Below are 16,078 nucleotides of genomic sequence, written 5' to 3'. Positions count from 1 at the left end.
ATCTCACCATATACATATTTTACACATATATTTTTACCTACATGTATATTTTTACATATATGTATTTTACATACATGTATATTTTACATATATGTATTTTACATGTGTGTATTTTTACATATGTGTGTTTTACACATGTGCATATTTTACATATGTGTATTTTAGACATATAGTGGATCTCACAGAGGAGGCTCAATGTTGAGAACCCATTCCAGACGCAGCCTATTAATGCTGTCTCAAGCACCTTTTCTCTGACGAGCTTGGGAATAGTGAAGAGGAATGCTGGGGAACTTCTACCTACAGCTTTCAACCACTTCTAGTAAGCAAGTGATTCAGGCCCTCACTTGATGATGCATGCGGTCACCTGAGGCACCTTAGGGAAGGCCAGTCAGCCACCAAGGTTGGGCAATTTGAGGAGTGGCAGCCTATAATAGTAGCATTCTGGTGATGGGATCAGCCAGAAGTGAATTCCCAGAAGGCTGATGTCATTTAAAACGTCAACTGTCCACGTACAAAAGAAATGAAAAAGAAAGAAGAGAGCACTGCTTTGCTCTTCTTTTTGGCACAGAACCAGGGTCTGTATGTTCGACAAAAGGAAGTGGTGTTTCCTCAGCTCCTGAGAAGCTCCCCGTCTCAGGAGGCAGGGTTGTTGGAATAGGATGCCTTTGTCCCTGGCATTAAAGTTAACAAACGTCTTCCAGGTCTAGTTTCAATGTAGGTTCCCATATGTGATAGACAAGAGACCTGGATGGACCAGAAGAAGGCTCTCACACAGGAATTAGACAGCCTGCATCCAATCCCTCAGCCACTATTTCAGGCTGGCTTAATTTCTAACCTCTTTACATTTCTCTGGAGAAAGAGGTTTTGTAACTAAGATATGATAAGTGATACTGTTTACAATGAAACAGAATTTTTTTCTACGAATCAAATAGAATTATGTACCTGAAAATATCTCATAGACTAGTCTCCAGAACTCTCGTATAGCTAACAAGGAGCCTTGTCACAGTGCAGGTCCTGGCTTGGTTCACTTGAGGTAAAGCTTGGGACTCCACACTTCCATTAGGTCCCCCAGACATCGTCTATGAGACTGGCCAGTGGGACTCAGTCTGAAGAGTTAGGTGTTAGAGATTAAAGTGCCACATATTAACTATTTATTGCTTTTATGTAAGCTTCACCTTCTTTATAATTCTAATTCCAACTCTGCACATTAATTAACACATTTATTAATAGCACAAAGGTGCACCCAGCATAGTGAATCCCACTGATAACTATGCCAGCCATTCCATTGCATAAAAGCCGAAGGGGGGGAATTATTTCTTCATTATAGGTTTTGCATAAAATATTTACACAATTGTCTCTGGGTAAAGAACTAAAGGACTGCAATGAAACGAAAAGTACTTGAAACAGTAGCTTGCAAAACTGTAAGAGATGGTGGAGTAGTTTATAAAACCCGCACCTTAGAGGCTATCCTACATTATTTATATGCTTCTCATTTTATTACTTTACACATGTGCACACATATGTATAGTATTTCACATCTATGTTTATTTTTTCAAAGCCACTTTCACACATGAAAACGAATCTATTCTTTAGACAACTTCGGACTGAGTATTATTTGTCCTGTTACCTAAGTGACAGCATTGGGACCTGACTGCTTGAAGGAGCTGCTGAAGGTCACACTGATGCAGCACCAGGACGAAATGTTCTGAAGCCCGAACCAGTGATCTCTCCTCTCTCCCATCCACTGTGCTTACACCACAGAAGGTGCACTTAGCTCTGCTGAGCCCTAGTGGTGAATAAAGAGCCCCTGGGACAGAGTGGAAAAGGCTACCACAGACCCAGCTGCTGCCAGGGAAATGGAGAGACACGGCCCTTGGATGTCTGTTCTTCAAATCAGATTAAAAGCTACTCCAGCCGGGATGACTCATTGCTTGTTTCTCCTCCAGCCGAGAATACAATGTTCTAGTTCTTCTGGAATGTTTGTAGATGAGAGCACCTGGGGAGTGGAGGACAACTCGACTGCTAAATTCGTCCAACATGGGTGCCTGATTTTCTGCTTGCATCCCATTCCTACCTACTCTGTGCTGGTCATATGCACTCCCACTCAAGAGCACAATCTCGCTCCGCTCCGTGTTCCTACGCCACTCAACTGTGAGCACACTCTACGATGATTAAAATATGAGGTGCTTGCTTCCCTGTCAGTCAGTCTGCTTTGGTAGCTCTGCAAACGGAAAGCGTCTCTTTTTACATTCTAGGCAAGTTCCCTGCCACCACGCTACATGTCCAGCCCTGGGTTTTTTTGACCTCTTTACATAACTCAGGCTCGCTTTAAATCTACTGTAGATCCTTTCTCTAATTCTCACTGCTTGGTATTACTTAACTAGAACTGAAATGAGGGATTGCCTCTGGACAGACCCAAAACTGCTTCATTTGTTTGAAATGGCTAGGAAGAGGTACAATGAACATAGAATGAACACAATAATCAAATTGGTGTGCTGTGACCATCCAATCAAATTTCACTTTAGCCATGTGACCCTGAAACTTCACTAGACTTTTACTCTTTCACCTAAAAAAGCAAATATTTTGCCCAATTCATGAGAAGTGAATGAATTAGTACAGTAAAAATGCATTCAGGCTCATAAGAATGGTGCCAGTGTCTTTATCCTTGCTACGCAAATAAACTTTAAGCTGGAAACGGCTACTGGAAATCCAAGGCATTGCTTATGATTACTTTGCATTCACTGACTTACTAACATTAAATAGGGACTTGGCAACAGCATGATTAAAAAACCTTCATGGAAAAGTGGGAAAAATGAAAGATTTATGATGCCATCCAAGTTGACATAATCCAAATGAGAAAAGTATTCGCTAAAAGCTGTCAACGCCATAACTTCATGAATTCCAGACGCCAAGACCTAGGTTTCAGCATGGGAAATTCCCCTGTGCACGGTGAGTGTTTCTGCAGCAGTATTAAATGAAGTATCTCAACTATCCAAACCTCTAAGAGGAAGAAAATGATTCATTCTCTAGAATGAGGATCTGGACACAGACATCCCTACCAGGGCCCCTGGAAGCAAGTCTAAAACCCCAACCTGCCCTTCCCTTCCTGCTAATCGCATTCTGTTGGCCTGAGCACAGAGAATGCTTCCTGGTTCTTGCCTTGAGCCCATTCTGCAGTGTTCTGCTTTGTTACCCTAACTCCTGCCACATGGGCAACTGCAACAGCCTAGTGGTTAGGAATACCATGTGAGGATCCATGGTCAGCTCCATTATCTGCATTGTCTACTTATATCTTCTAAGAATGTGATGCTTATACCCATGTTCTAGAAGCAAAGGCTCCCCTATGTAAATATATTATTTAATTAAGGCTCCTTGGAGGATCAGAGAGGCCCAGACTCCAGATATTTCCGGTAGAGTACCCCAATCCCTATCAGACAATCTCATTTCTTTCTTGAAGTCTCACCCACATTTTTCATTATTATAGTTTAATTTAAAAATATCTTCAACCATTTAGATCTATCCTCATAGCTGGATAATAAAAATACTGTAGTCCAGAATTATAATGAAATGAAAAGATTGTACACGGGTAGCTGTGACTACATATGTATGTTTGTATGACTAAGTGCACATAATGAGATGACATGTTTTACGTGATTTTATGTTCACTTGTTTTTGAGGCAGGGTCTTGCTATGTACACCAAGCTGGATTGGACCTGATGGTGATCCTCCCGAGTGCTGGGATTAAAGACAAGTGCCATCACTGGGATTGAAGGCAAGTGCGTCAAGCTCGAATGATATCTAACAATATTTCTTCCACATTTTCTAATTTTCTTTTAACTAAGACAATCCATGAATTTACAATAATGGAAGACATTTTTTTCTAAAACTCACGAATCCTAATGGAGACAATTTAAAAATATTTATTCATGCACATTTAATGTGTATACTGTGATTAGACTCTGGGAAAGCCAATCACCATAAACTATTTAGACTCTACAAAGAAGTCACCTTCATAAGACAAAACAAAGAGGAAGAGTGAGAGAAATTCCTCAAGAAGGGAACCAACCATCTTAGCTGCTGTCATTTTTTTCCTTTGGTGCTCATGCCCTTCTCTGCCTTGCCTGTCTTTGAAGTGTTTCTACACTACACAGCCCTGGCTGTCTGAGCCTTGGTCCACAGAAAACTATATGTAGTCATGGTTGTTTCACTAAGTTGGTCCCTATTGGAAAACCAATGGACAACACAAACCAAATATCCAACTGTGTACTCACGGGTTATTGTAAAAGCAGTACAGAGTTTTCAATCTGTTCTAGGGACCCCTTTCCTCAGAGAAGAAAGAACTTTCATATCTCTATTACACTGTCATGTTCTGAAAACCAGAATAGCCCATTTCATCATCCTGCAGAAGTCATACTGGCTGAGGGTGACCCTGGGAAGGACAATATGAGCAAATTGTTTTTGTTTGTTTGTTTGTTAGTTTGTTTTTTAATTGCTCCGTCATTGGAAACGTAAATGAACTTGAGAATTAGACTAAACTGCAGTGTAGTCCTAGACCTGCCACTTATCATCCATGTACCAGGAATAAGGGAGTTAATAGTTCTCTGCTTCAAAGATGTGTGTAAGAGGGGAAGCCATGACTTCCTTCAGTAGTGCTCACGAGATAAGTGAAATAACAGAGGTGAGCTATACATTGTTCACTCTGGCAGAGACACTGCCAAGGCTTAGATGCATGGGAGTATCTGAAATGCAGTTATTAAGCAGTAGTTATTTCTGGGAGTATTATCTTATTTAGCTTAAATTAAACTGCATTCGTCTCTGTGTGCTAAGTGAAGGACTTCCTATCCTGTGTTTCCTGACGGGTTGGCTCCTTTGGCATAATACTTGAATAGGAAATTGAATCCCTATTCTGTTCCTTTTGCTTGTCTGTGAGGAGTCAGTGGTGTGAAAGCAGAACTAGACTCTGTTTAGTCTGCCATGACTAAAAAATACACCTTTCCAGTGACTGCTCTCCGGCACATGTGCAAGCCTACTTTACCACCAACAGACACTGGGACTTTTCAGCTCAGGGCATTAAAGTCCCTTCAAATTATGTGACAATGTTTTTCACAACATAAGTAACAGTGAAATGTAGATTCATTTGACCCTTTTTAATGATTTAAATTTAAATGTATCCACAGACAAATTTAAATTTTATTTTACATATTTTTAAAATAATCCCTCAACTATTGCAATACTGCAATGGTTTCTGCTAAGTTCCTTTACTATTTTCCTTTGGACTTTGTTTGGGTGGGTTTTTTTTTGTTTTGGACTACTTATATTGAAAATAGATTTTTTCTCATGTAATGAATATATCATGATTATGGATTCTTCTCCCTCTGAAGCTCCGGTTCTTCCCCATCTTCCTTCCCATTCAGATCCACCATCTCTGGGCTCTCATTAGAGAATAAACAGACTACTAAGAGACAATAATAAAATAAGATGAGATAGAACAACAGTTAACACATCAAAACAGGACAAAAAAAGAAGGAAACGGGGTCAAGAAAAGACACACACAGTGAAACACAACAATGACATATATCCCACTTGTTTGCACACTCAGAAATCCCATATAAAACAAAACAATAAAAAAAACAATAATATAAGCTATGATATATATGTGAAGGACTTATAAAGTAAAAAGAGAAAACATTGTATACATATTATAAAAGAGAGAATATACTATTTGTCATATATATGTATATATATATGAATTTCTTTTAAAAAGAGAGACTCATTACAAGATAAGGAACTTCCAGTTGACATTGAATTCATTTTCCATTGGCCAATTACTGCTGGGCCTACACCTTACCCTTATGAGTAGTTGGTTTCCCCAGTGAGACTCCCTTGAGTTAAAGTAACTTTTCATTTGCAGGTGGTTATCAATTGCCAGTTGTTTCTGAGTCAGAGATGGGGGCCGTTGCAAACAGGACAGCATTTTAGATCAAAGGTTTGATTGCTAGGTTGGCGTTCACTTTTTACTTTGGTAGCTTGCAAAGTACCATCCTGTACCTCAGATGCTAGCGTACAGAAATGAAGGTTCTATATAGGCAACCAGCTCAGCTTCTCTGTCCTTCAGTGAGTTGTGTAGGTGTTGGCTTCAGCAGTAAGGGTTTGCCATCAGTTTGTGGAGAGCAAGATACAGTCTTGGCAACAGCTGAGGTCATTTGGAGGTTCGCAGGGGACCACGTATCCAGCAATTCCTTCAGATGTAACTCATTCCCAGTACTGAAAGACAAGAGATGTGCAGCTGGGGCTCTTCCCCCATTTCTGTGATTTTTAGATCACATTCATCAATTTTAGGAAGCTTCTACTGTACTAAAACTACCTCTTAATTTTGGCTGCTTCTCCTTATATTTTCTCCCTCATCACCCACTTCCCTCCCCTCCCCATTTGTTCCTCTAATTCCAGTTCATTCTGTCCATCCACAGTTATCTATTCTCTTTCTCTTTCCTAAGGAGATTTATCTAACTCCCTTAGTTGCTTCCTTTATACATAACCTTGTGACTCCACAGATTGTAGCTTGATCATCATTGACTTAACAGCTAATACCCACAAATAAACATATACCATAACAAATTTGTCTGGTTCTGGGTTACCACACTAAAGAAATTTTTTTGCTAGTCCTGTTTATTTACCTGTGGATCTTATGATTTTATTTTTAACAGCTAAGTAACATTCCATTGTATAAATGTACCACATTTTCATTACCCATTAATTCACTGAGCAAAATCTAGATGGTTTCTAATTTCTAGCGACTATAGATAGAGCAGCAATGGACACAGTGAAGCAAGTTCTCTGTGGTTGGATGAAGCATCCTTTGTGTATATGCCCAAGAGTGGTATAGCTGGGTACTGAGGTAGATTGACTCCCCTCTTTCTGAGAAACCACCACATTGATTCTTATAATGGCTGTACAAGTTTGCACCAACAATGGAGGACAAATGGTCCCCTTGTTCCACCTCTTCACTAGCAGGAGCTGTCAGTTATCTTATTAATCTTAGCCATTCTGACAGGTATCAGATAAAAAAATCTCAAGTTTTGACTTCTGTTTCCATGATTGCTAAGGATATTGAACATTTCTCTAAGTTTATCCCAGCCATTTGAGATTTCGTTATTGCAAATTCTGTGTTTAGATATGTTCCCTGATTTTAACTGGATTATTTAGGGTGTTGATGTCCAGTTTCTTGAATTCTTTATTTCGGATATTAGTCCTTTATCAGACATGGGGTTGTTAAAAAGCCCTTTCCATTCTGTAGTCTGACACTTCCTCTGATCAATGGTGTCCTTTGTCTTAAAGAAACTTCTCAGTTTAATGAGGTCCCATTGTTGATCTGAGTGCCTGTGGTAACTGTATTCTGTTCAGAGTCTTTTCCAATGCCTAATGAGTTCAAGGTTACTCCCCACTTTCTCTTCCGTTAGGTTCTAGCTTTATATTGAGATATCTGGGATTGACTTTTATACAGATTAATAATTATAGATCTATTTGGATTCTCCTACATGCCACCATTCATTTTGACCTGAAGCATTTGTTGAACATACTCTCTTTTCACTGATGTTTATTTCTGGCTTCTTCATTAAAAATCATGTATGTGGATTTATGTCTGGGTCCTAAATTTGATTCCCTTGGCCAACATGTCTGTGTCTGTGCCAATAGCATGATGTGTTTATTACAATAACTCTGTAATATAACTTGAAATTAGAGACGGTGATAGCTTCTCCAGCAGCTCTTTGATGATTTATGATTGTCTTAGATATTCCGTGTTTTGTGTTTACATATGAAGCTGAATAGCGTCCTGCCGAGATCTGTGGGAATCTATGGTGGAATTTTGGTAGGAATTGCAATCATTCTGTAGATTGATTTTGTTAGGATGGCTATTTTTGTTATGTTAATCCTACTTATCCATGAGTATGGGAGACCTTTCCATTGTTTGATATATCAGTTCAAGACCTGGAACTGACTGTAAATATATATATATATATATATATATATATACATATATATATATCTTATGTATATTAGAGAGAGAGTATTTACTTTTACCTATTTATTTATAAGTTCTGTTCCTCTAGAGATCCCTAGCTAATACAATAAGAATACCATTCTTTAAGTTAGGGAACTCCTTTTTAAATGATTCTGTTGAAAATATTTTCTGTGCCTTTTCCTATGCTCCTTATTTTTCCTTATACCTATTCTCGCATTTGCTCTTTTCAAAGTGTTCCAGATTTTCTGGAGGTTTTGTGCCAAGATTATTTTAGATTTAACATTTTCTTTGACTGAGATATTTATTCCTTCTATTGTGTCTTCAATGCCTGAGATTCTCTTCCATCTGCTGTACTCTGTTAGTGAAGCTTACCTTCTGAGGTTCCTCTTTGAGTTCCAAAATTTTTCATTACCAGCTTTCCCCTGGTTTGGGTTTTCTATATTGATTTTATTTCTAATTCCACATCTTGATCTGACTCATTCATTTCCTTCCACCATTTGTGTTTTAATAGATTTTTAAAGGTTTATTTATTTTCTATTTAGTATTTTATCTACCATATAGTCACAAAAGCTATTTTAAGACCCTTGTGTTATGCTTTAGCTGTATTGCAATACTCAAGGTCTGCAGTGGTAGACTTGTTGGGCTCTAATGGAGCATATTGTCCTGGTTGTTATTGACTCTGTTTTTGCTAGTGTCTAGGCATCTGGGTTTTGGGATATCATAAGTCTAGGTACAGATATCTGTTCTTATCTTTTGTGGGTGGGTCTATTGTTCTTCATTTCTGTTGCCCTCTTAGTTCTCAGAAGGCTGTGGTAACTGTGTTTCTTTTCAGAATGTGATAGGTATGGCCACTGGAGCTTGCTGGAACCATATGATTCTACGTATAGAGTGTTGACATTTAGAAATGAAGATGGGCTGGGGTGGGGTGTTTTGAGGAGGGTCTATGAGAAGGAGGAGAGCTGGTTTATTCACCAGGTTCTGCATAGTCCCCTGAGAATGCAGGAGGAGAGTGAAGAGAAGCTACGAGAGGTGGTTTGCTGCAGAGCTGGGAATGAGCCTGGGGTGACTGGATTGGAGGAGAGGAAAGAGGTGAAAACCTTGTGTTCAGCTGCTGTGCAGTCCTTCTTGCTTGGCTGGAGGTTTCCTAGAAATGCCTGCTAGAGTTTAGAGATAGGATAACAACATTAGGAGGAAGAGTAAGGTTGAAGAGGGAATATTGGTGTGAATCACTGAAGATGGGGCCAGAGAAGGAGGGGAGGCCACATCAGACAATCTGCCACAGAGCTGAGGATGAGACTGTAAGCTTAGGTTTGGAGGAGAGGAGGGAGAGACGAAGACCTGTAATCAGCCTAACTGCTTCCTTCATTTACTATTTTCAAAGCATTTTATATCACTCTTTGCTAATACTTATTCTCTGTAAAGATAAAAAAAAATGGCTTTCCTAGAAAGTGACAAAGGAGATCTTGTTTCTTTGGAGACTCAGTTGTGTCATGTGATGTTTTTCTAGAAACTTTTTTATGAGAGGATGTTTGTTCTGATGAAGCAGACACCTGAGAGGATGTTTTGCTGATGCAGACAAGTGCGAGAATGTTTTGCTGAGAAGAGGAATGTGATGTTTTTCTAAAAGCTTCCTGGGAAAATGGCATGTAATATTTTGCTAGGCAGACTCTTGAGAGGACATAATATTTAGAAAGGGTATAAGTATAACCCAACAGTGGACAGACTCCTTTTGTTTGCTGCTCTGTGTTGGGCATTGCTGGTCTTCACTGATGATGCTGAAGCACTGCTTTGCTTTGCCTATTTTGCTGATTATCATTAGTCATTACTTTGTACAGAGAAGTGTACCAAAGAATTTCTCATGGTATTTTGGTAGTTTTGTGCCTCTTCCTCAGACTCTGGCCAATTGGCACAGGCTCAGGTTTCTTCTAAAATGAACTGCTATAGCTGACTCAAGAATGATGTTTGTAGGGGTTGGGGATTTTGCTCAGTGGTAGAGTGCTTGCCTAGCAAGCGCAAGGTCCTGGGTTCGGTTCCCAGCTCTGGAAAAAAAAAAAAAAAAAGGAATGATGTTTGTGAGTGGATCAAGCTACTGCTGGTGATGCTGTTGATTCGTATGAAGTGAACTGCTGATATTCTGATAACACAGATCAAAATTACCCAAGAGAATTATTTCTAAACTGCTCTACATCCCCCTTTGTCCTATTAACTTTTATTTTCCACTACCTTTGGTAGGCGGTTGTCTGGAAAGGAGGTTAAATCATTTAAGAACCCTTGCTAAAGTAGATTTTGAAAATTTTAAGCCTACAGGTATGTCTGTGGAGTTCAGATACAGTCCCATTACTTGGCATGGAGGAGAAGCTAAAAAGCCACAATGTTTTCTTTGCAAATTGTGGCATCTTTCCTATTGTAGAGTCATATTGCTCCTATATGTCACTAACTGCCATTTCTTCTGCAAAGACTGGTAATCAAGTCCTATGGGTTGAGTCCATGCCAGGGCAACCTCACTTGTGAACTGATGCATGTGTCTTACATTTCCAGTGACTACCTATGGTTCTCATGTCATTCAAATGGGCTTTGGTCCACCTTCATTTTAAAGTTCTCCAAGAAGAGAAAAAAAAAGATGCTTTTTTTGTTTCAATAATAATTTGGCACAAAAATCACACACAATGTGTTTTGCAATATGAGCTGCCACAAAGTAGATTCAGAGATGATTTTTCCTTATTCTTAAAGATCTAAAATGTACTGGCTTCTTGGCAAGGGCTAAAATAAAAAGGCCAATTTCTTGTTTTAAAACATTAGCTCCTTGAAATTATTTTTCATACATACATACAATGCATCTTGAACAGATTTACCTCACATCCAATTCCCCTAGGATTCTCTATCACATCTGCCTCCCGATTTTATTTCCTTTTATAATTATTTATTTACTTATTCTAACCAATTGAGTTCAGTTAACGTTGCTTATATGCACATATCTGTGGGGCCATCAACTTGATCATAAGGAACCTCCAAACGGCTAATAAAAAATGACTCTCTGTTAGCCACCACCAATTGTCAATGGCTCCTCAGTTGGCGCTGGTCACTTGGAATCCTCTACCCACTATCTGTTGGAATTTATAAGCATATTAATATTATGCAGACCTTGTGTAGGTAACCACAGCTGCTATGTGATCACATATGCAAAGGAGACATTATATCCAGACAACAACATTTCACAGCACTCCTCCCCTATTCTCTGGCTCCTACATTCTACCCTGATTCTCGTCTGGTAGGGTATTGATGTAGATGATACATGTAAGACTGAAAATTCAGAATTATTAATTCTTAAGACAATGATCAGCAGTGTTTCTCTGTATGAAACATTACTCACTTTAGTAAGAAGATTTTCTGGACAAAGTCGGGAATGCACAAATACATGGACGTAAACATAAGTTTTAGCAGGCATCTCGACAACATTACTATTTAGAAAAATGGTATCAATGAGTTCTCCCCTAGATCCTATGACTAGCCATGGGATGGGACCATGTTTCCAGTATAAGACATGCACTTCTTACTGTGGGACAGTTCCTACATTCAACCAAGATAGCATCGGGAATGCTCGTAGTCTTGCTTCTACTGCAACAGTGAACACATGTTGCCTGGCAGGTCAGTAATTGTCACATGCAGTGTGTAGTACAGGATAAGACCATTGATGTCTTTTCTCTCTCAGTGGCCAGAGTGGCAGCTTCCAGCAGGAAGAGTTTCCCAGCCAATTCACTATTGACTTCTTCGTGTTAACCTGTGGCATTTTAGGTGCCCCTGGGACCTCCTTGGCCAATAACTTGCAGGGGGAAATTTTGGTAAGGGCCTATTCCAACTTCCCCTCTCAGGCTTACTGTGGCCTTCATTTTGGCTATCATCTCATGCTGTAGGCACCCATTTTCTTTCCTTTTCCTCCCTTCTCCCTTTCTCCTTCCCTCCTTGTTTTGCTTTGTTGTTTGTTTTGTTTTGTTTACTGTTCTTTGCCATCCACTCTGGTGGTCTCAGCTCTCTACAATCCTGCAGGCTTTTTAGAAACTGCATGAATGAAAAGTTATCAGAGATAACCTCTTAACCACAGTTACTCATAACTGTGCTTAAGGTGCTAAAGAAATATTTATTGAGCCATCGATATCATCATCACATTCGGGCTAAATATGCTTATTTTTCCTTTTCAAGGAAAAGTGGTATCTTTGTAATTGGGCAGAGCTATGATATTTGGCATATGAGTCATCTGCTTCCATGGGTAGGAAGCAACAGACTTGTTTTGTAGAACAAAAGAGAGAAAGTTGCTCTCAAAGTTGTGGTACATATAGTTCGTCAGTTGGGAAAGAAACTTTCTGGTTTCTTTCTGACATTCTTACAGCTTTACTGCTAGGAACCCAGGCAGAAGAGACTAGGGCACCCAAATACTGTTGTGTTAATATAAGAATCTTATTTGGACAACCTGTTGTCTTTGAAGAAATGTATGTTTTTACAAATTTTCCTTTTAATAAAGAGAGGAGAATTCCACAAATGGAGAAAGAAACAAAGAACAAAGGAAAAAAGATATTCAAGAAAAGGAAGAAGAAAAGGAAGGAAGAGAAAGAAAGAAAGAAAGAAAGAAAGAAAGAAAGAAAGGAGAAGGGAAGAGAGGAGAAGAGAAGAGAGTATGAAGAAAGGAGAAAGGGAGGGAGAGAGGGAGAGAGGGAAGGAGGGAGGAACAAGGGAGGGAGAACATATTTTTCTGGGTTTAAGGTTGAAGAAAGAACGCGAGTGGCTTTAACTTGTGTACCCATGGCTCCACCTGCTGGAAGGAGATTTATGATTTCCAGTCACACGCACTTCACAACACAGCAATGCAGACGCAGGCTCAGAAAGGCCCTGACGTTACATTCTTCCAAACAGAGTTAGCTCACTGTGCTCTAAATGAGAGAATGAACTACCAAGTTTGAGGTGTGAGAATCTGTAAATTTCTGTTGTTTATATTAGTAATAGCTACATTAAAACACTTTGTATTGTTGACAAGTGGTCATTTCTTTTATTGATTAAGACAACATACACTAGAGACCATATAAATATAAATTTTATTATTCAATTGGAATCTATTACCACAAACATTTATAACCATATAATATCTTTATGGATTATAGATTGTATGGAGGCATTTTATTAGTTAATCATCTAAATATGCATTGCCATCTACTCACAAAGATAGATGTCAAATTCGAGACAAAAAATCATTTTCCTATTTTAAATATTAAATAATTTCTCAGGATAAAGTGTCATTTTGTTATTTGGCTGAAGAATTTATGATTCAAAATTCAGCATGCCAAGCATGGAGCAGTAGGATCATGAAGTCTATGCCATTCTAGGCTACAATGAGAGACCCTGTCAGAAACAGGTAAAGAGGAATGACAGATGGGAGAGAGAGGGAGGAGGATGGAGAGGGGAGGAGAGAGGAGAGGGGAGGAGAGGGAGGGGAGGAGGAGGGGAGGAGAGGGAGGAGAGGGGGAGGGGAGGGGGGGGGGAGAAGAAGAGAAGAGAGGAGGGGGGGAGAGGGGAGGGAGGAGAGAGGAGAGGAGAGGGGGAGGGGGGGAGAGGGTATAAGAGGGAGAGGGGAGGAGAAGAGAGAAGAGGGGGAGGGGAGGAGAGGAGAGGGAGGAGGAGGGGGGAGAGGGGGGAGAGGAGGGAGGGGGGAGAGGGGAGAGAGGAGAGGAGAGAGAGGAGTTTGTTTTTACTATGAAAGGATGACTGAAATGTCTTCCTCGTGGTTCCAGCTCTAAAAAGTAGAATTACACAGTAGGACTCATGTGTACCATCTCCTCCAGTGTGTTTCCATGATTTTACATTAGTATAATTATTATAATATATCTTACTTATACCTCTTAATAATCCTCTTACTATATACATTTGATAATTACCAGTTCATATCTAGACTAGAAATAGGCTAGCCCAATATGCTACACATTGACACCTTTATTTTCGCTCTTCTACACTTTTAATGGAACAAGGAATACAACTTACATACCAATTCTCTAGAAAAAATATATGCCAATTCCAAGAATACCCAAGTAATGAACATGGTGAAACCCAAATTATTATTTGGGAGCGAACAAATTCTATTGCATACTTGTTGATCAGTGAATAAGTAAACCAACAGAGAGAGTGATTTTGAAAAGTTCAAATACAGTGTAATGTTCCTAGAAATGAGCATCTGTCAATGCAGCATAAGCCATACTTTGAAAACAGAGTGGAATCCAGAACTGAGTGAACACAGTATGCATGGGACCAGATGTAAGCTGGGCCTTCATCACCGAACTTGAAACATGCAAAGCAGGAAGTGATGGATCTGGGATAGCCTGCCTGCGCCATTGCTCAAGCACTGTGTGGTGTGACTCTGGTTTACATGCACAGTTGTGCATGGTAATCAATGCTGCAGCAGCACATATCTAGTCCAGCAGATTATCACATAGGATACCTTTTATCTCAAAAGGTTTCTTGTATTTAGCAACCCACATACACCTCTCTTTAAACCTAGAATTTATTGGGATAGGAAATCAACTTCACAGATAAGATGGCACATGTTTGCAGCTTCTGTTGCACCAGGTATTAGAGAGAATGAAAACACAAGAAGAAACATTGCACTGAAAACAGTGCAACTAGCCAAGGACTATACTTTGGTATGTAAAAACTAGTGTTTTAAATTAGCATAATTTGCTGAAAATCACAGCAGCTTAGGGGACACAGCAGCAGATGATGATCAACTTTCTCAACACCCAACTCCACGGCTAAGGCAGGCTTGCCAAGGTTGTGGTCATGGTACCCCGTAAGTCACAAAAAATGTCACCTGACTGATGCTAGAATAGATAGGGTGCAACTGAAGAAAAAAAATGCTCATCCATGGGTTCACATGGGGACAGAACACATTCCTTGAATGAAAATTCAAAAGTACAGAAATTAAAGACAAGGTAAAAGAACCCCATAAACATCCATAACCAAAGAGAGCAAAAATAATTGCAATTAATGCTTTGCTGAGCATGCTTGGAGACAATTAAACCATAGACTTTAAAGCAAGAAATATCAGGACTTGAAAAAATCTATTTTGTTTTCTGTTTGTTTGATTTTTCATTTCCGAACTGCACAACATAGGCAAGTAAGTAAACTTTCTTTTTTTTTTTTTTTTTTTTTTTTTTTGGTTCTTTTTTTCGAGAGCAGGGACTGAACCAGGGCCTTGCTTCCCTAGGCAAGCGCTCCGCTGAGCTAATCCCCAACCCCGTAAGTAAACTTTCTAATCCTATGTCCTAATATATTAAATAGATTGGTAGTGTAACTTATGTAAAGTAAATTAATTAAAGCATACTAATAATTTAGGACATACTTGGCAAGGATTTGTGCTCATTAAATAGATCTTGGCTTTTTCTCAGTGTTTTTTTTTATTGCTTGTTTATTTACATGTTAGAGAATCTAATAGTTTACAGCATAGAAGTCAACAAATTAAGCAAGAATGATACTTACATTATAGTGTGGTTTGGGAAGATAGTCAGTACATAATAATGGTAAGGAATGACTTTGGCCTGAAATACATGCAGACACAGTATAGAAATCCATGGAGCATTCTAATGTGGCCAAAATAACCAGGAGCAGTTCTAGTAAGGGTGTAAAAGTAATTAGAGTCCTGAAAGACACAGAGAAAGAGAAAGCTAAATGATAGGAAGACATTGTAAGTATGCAAATGTGCCCAAACTGAGAAACCACTTGGCACCCTCACCAGCAGATATGTGGTTATTGAATGTGTAAGGAACTTGGGGTCAGTAGTTTTGGCATGGGCAGTAGGAAGAATCCAGATTCAGGCTCTGATTCAGTGAGTCGTCCTCTGGTTCAGCACATTCCAATTTTATAGTAACATCAGTCGGAAATATTTAGAGAGGAAATGGCAAGTATAGCTTATTTTTCAAGGAGTGGCTGATTTATTTAATCTCTAACAAATTTAGGCACAGCCTCCGGGTGAGGGATGGGGCTACACACTCAAAAATATTAACCCAGAATTGCTCCTGTCTA

The sequence above is a fragment of the Rattus rattus genome, chromosome 4 (genome assembly GCF_011064425.1).
Source record: "Rattus rattus isolate New Zealand chromosome 4, Rrattus_CSIRO_v1, whole genome shotgun sequence".
Lineage (NCBI taxonomy): Eukaryota > Metazoa > Chordata > Mammalia > Rodentia > Muridae > Rattus > Rattus rattus.
The sequence above is the reverse complement of the archived record's forward strand: the minus strand, read 5'-3'. Positions refer to the sequence as shown.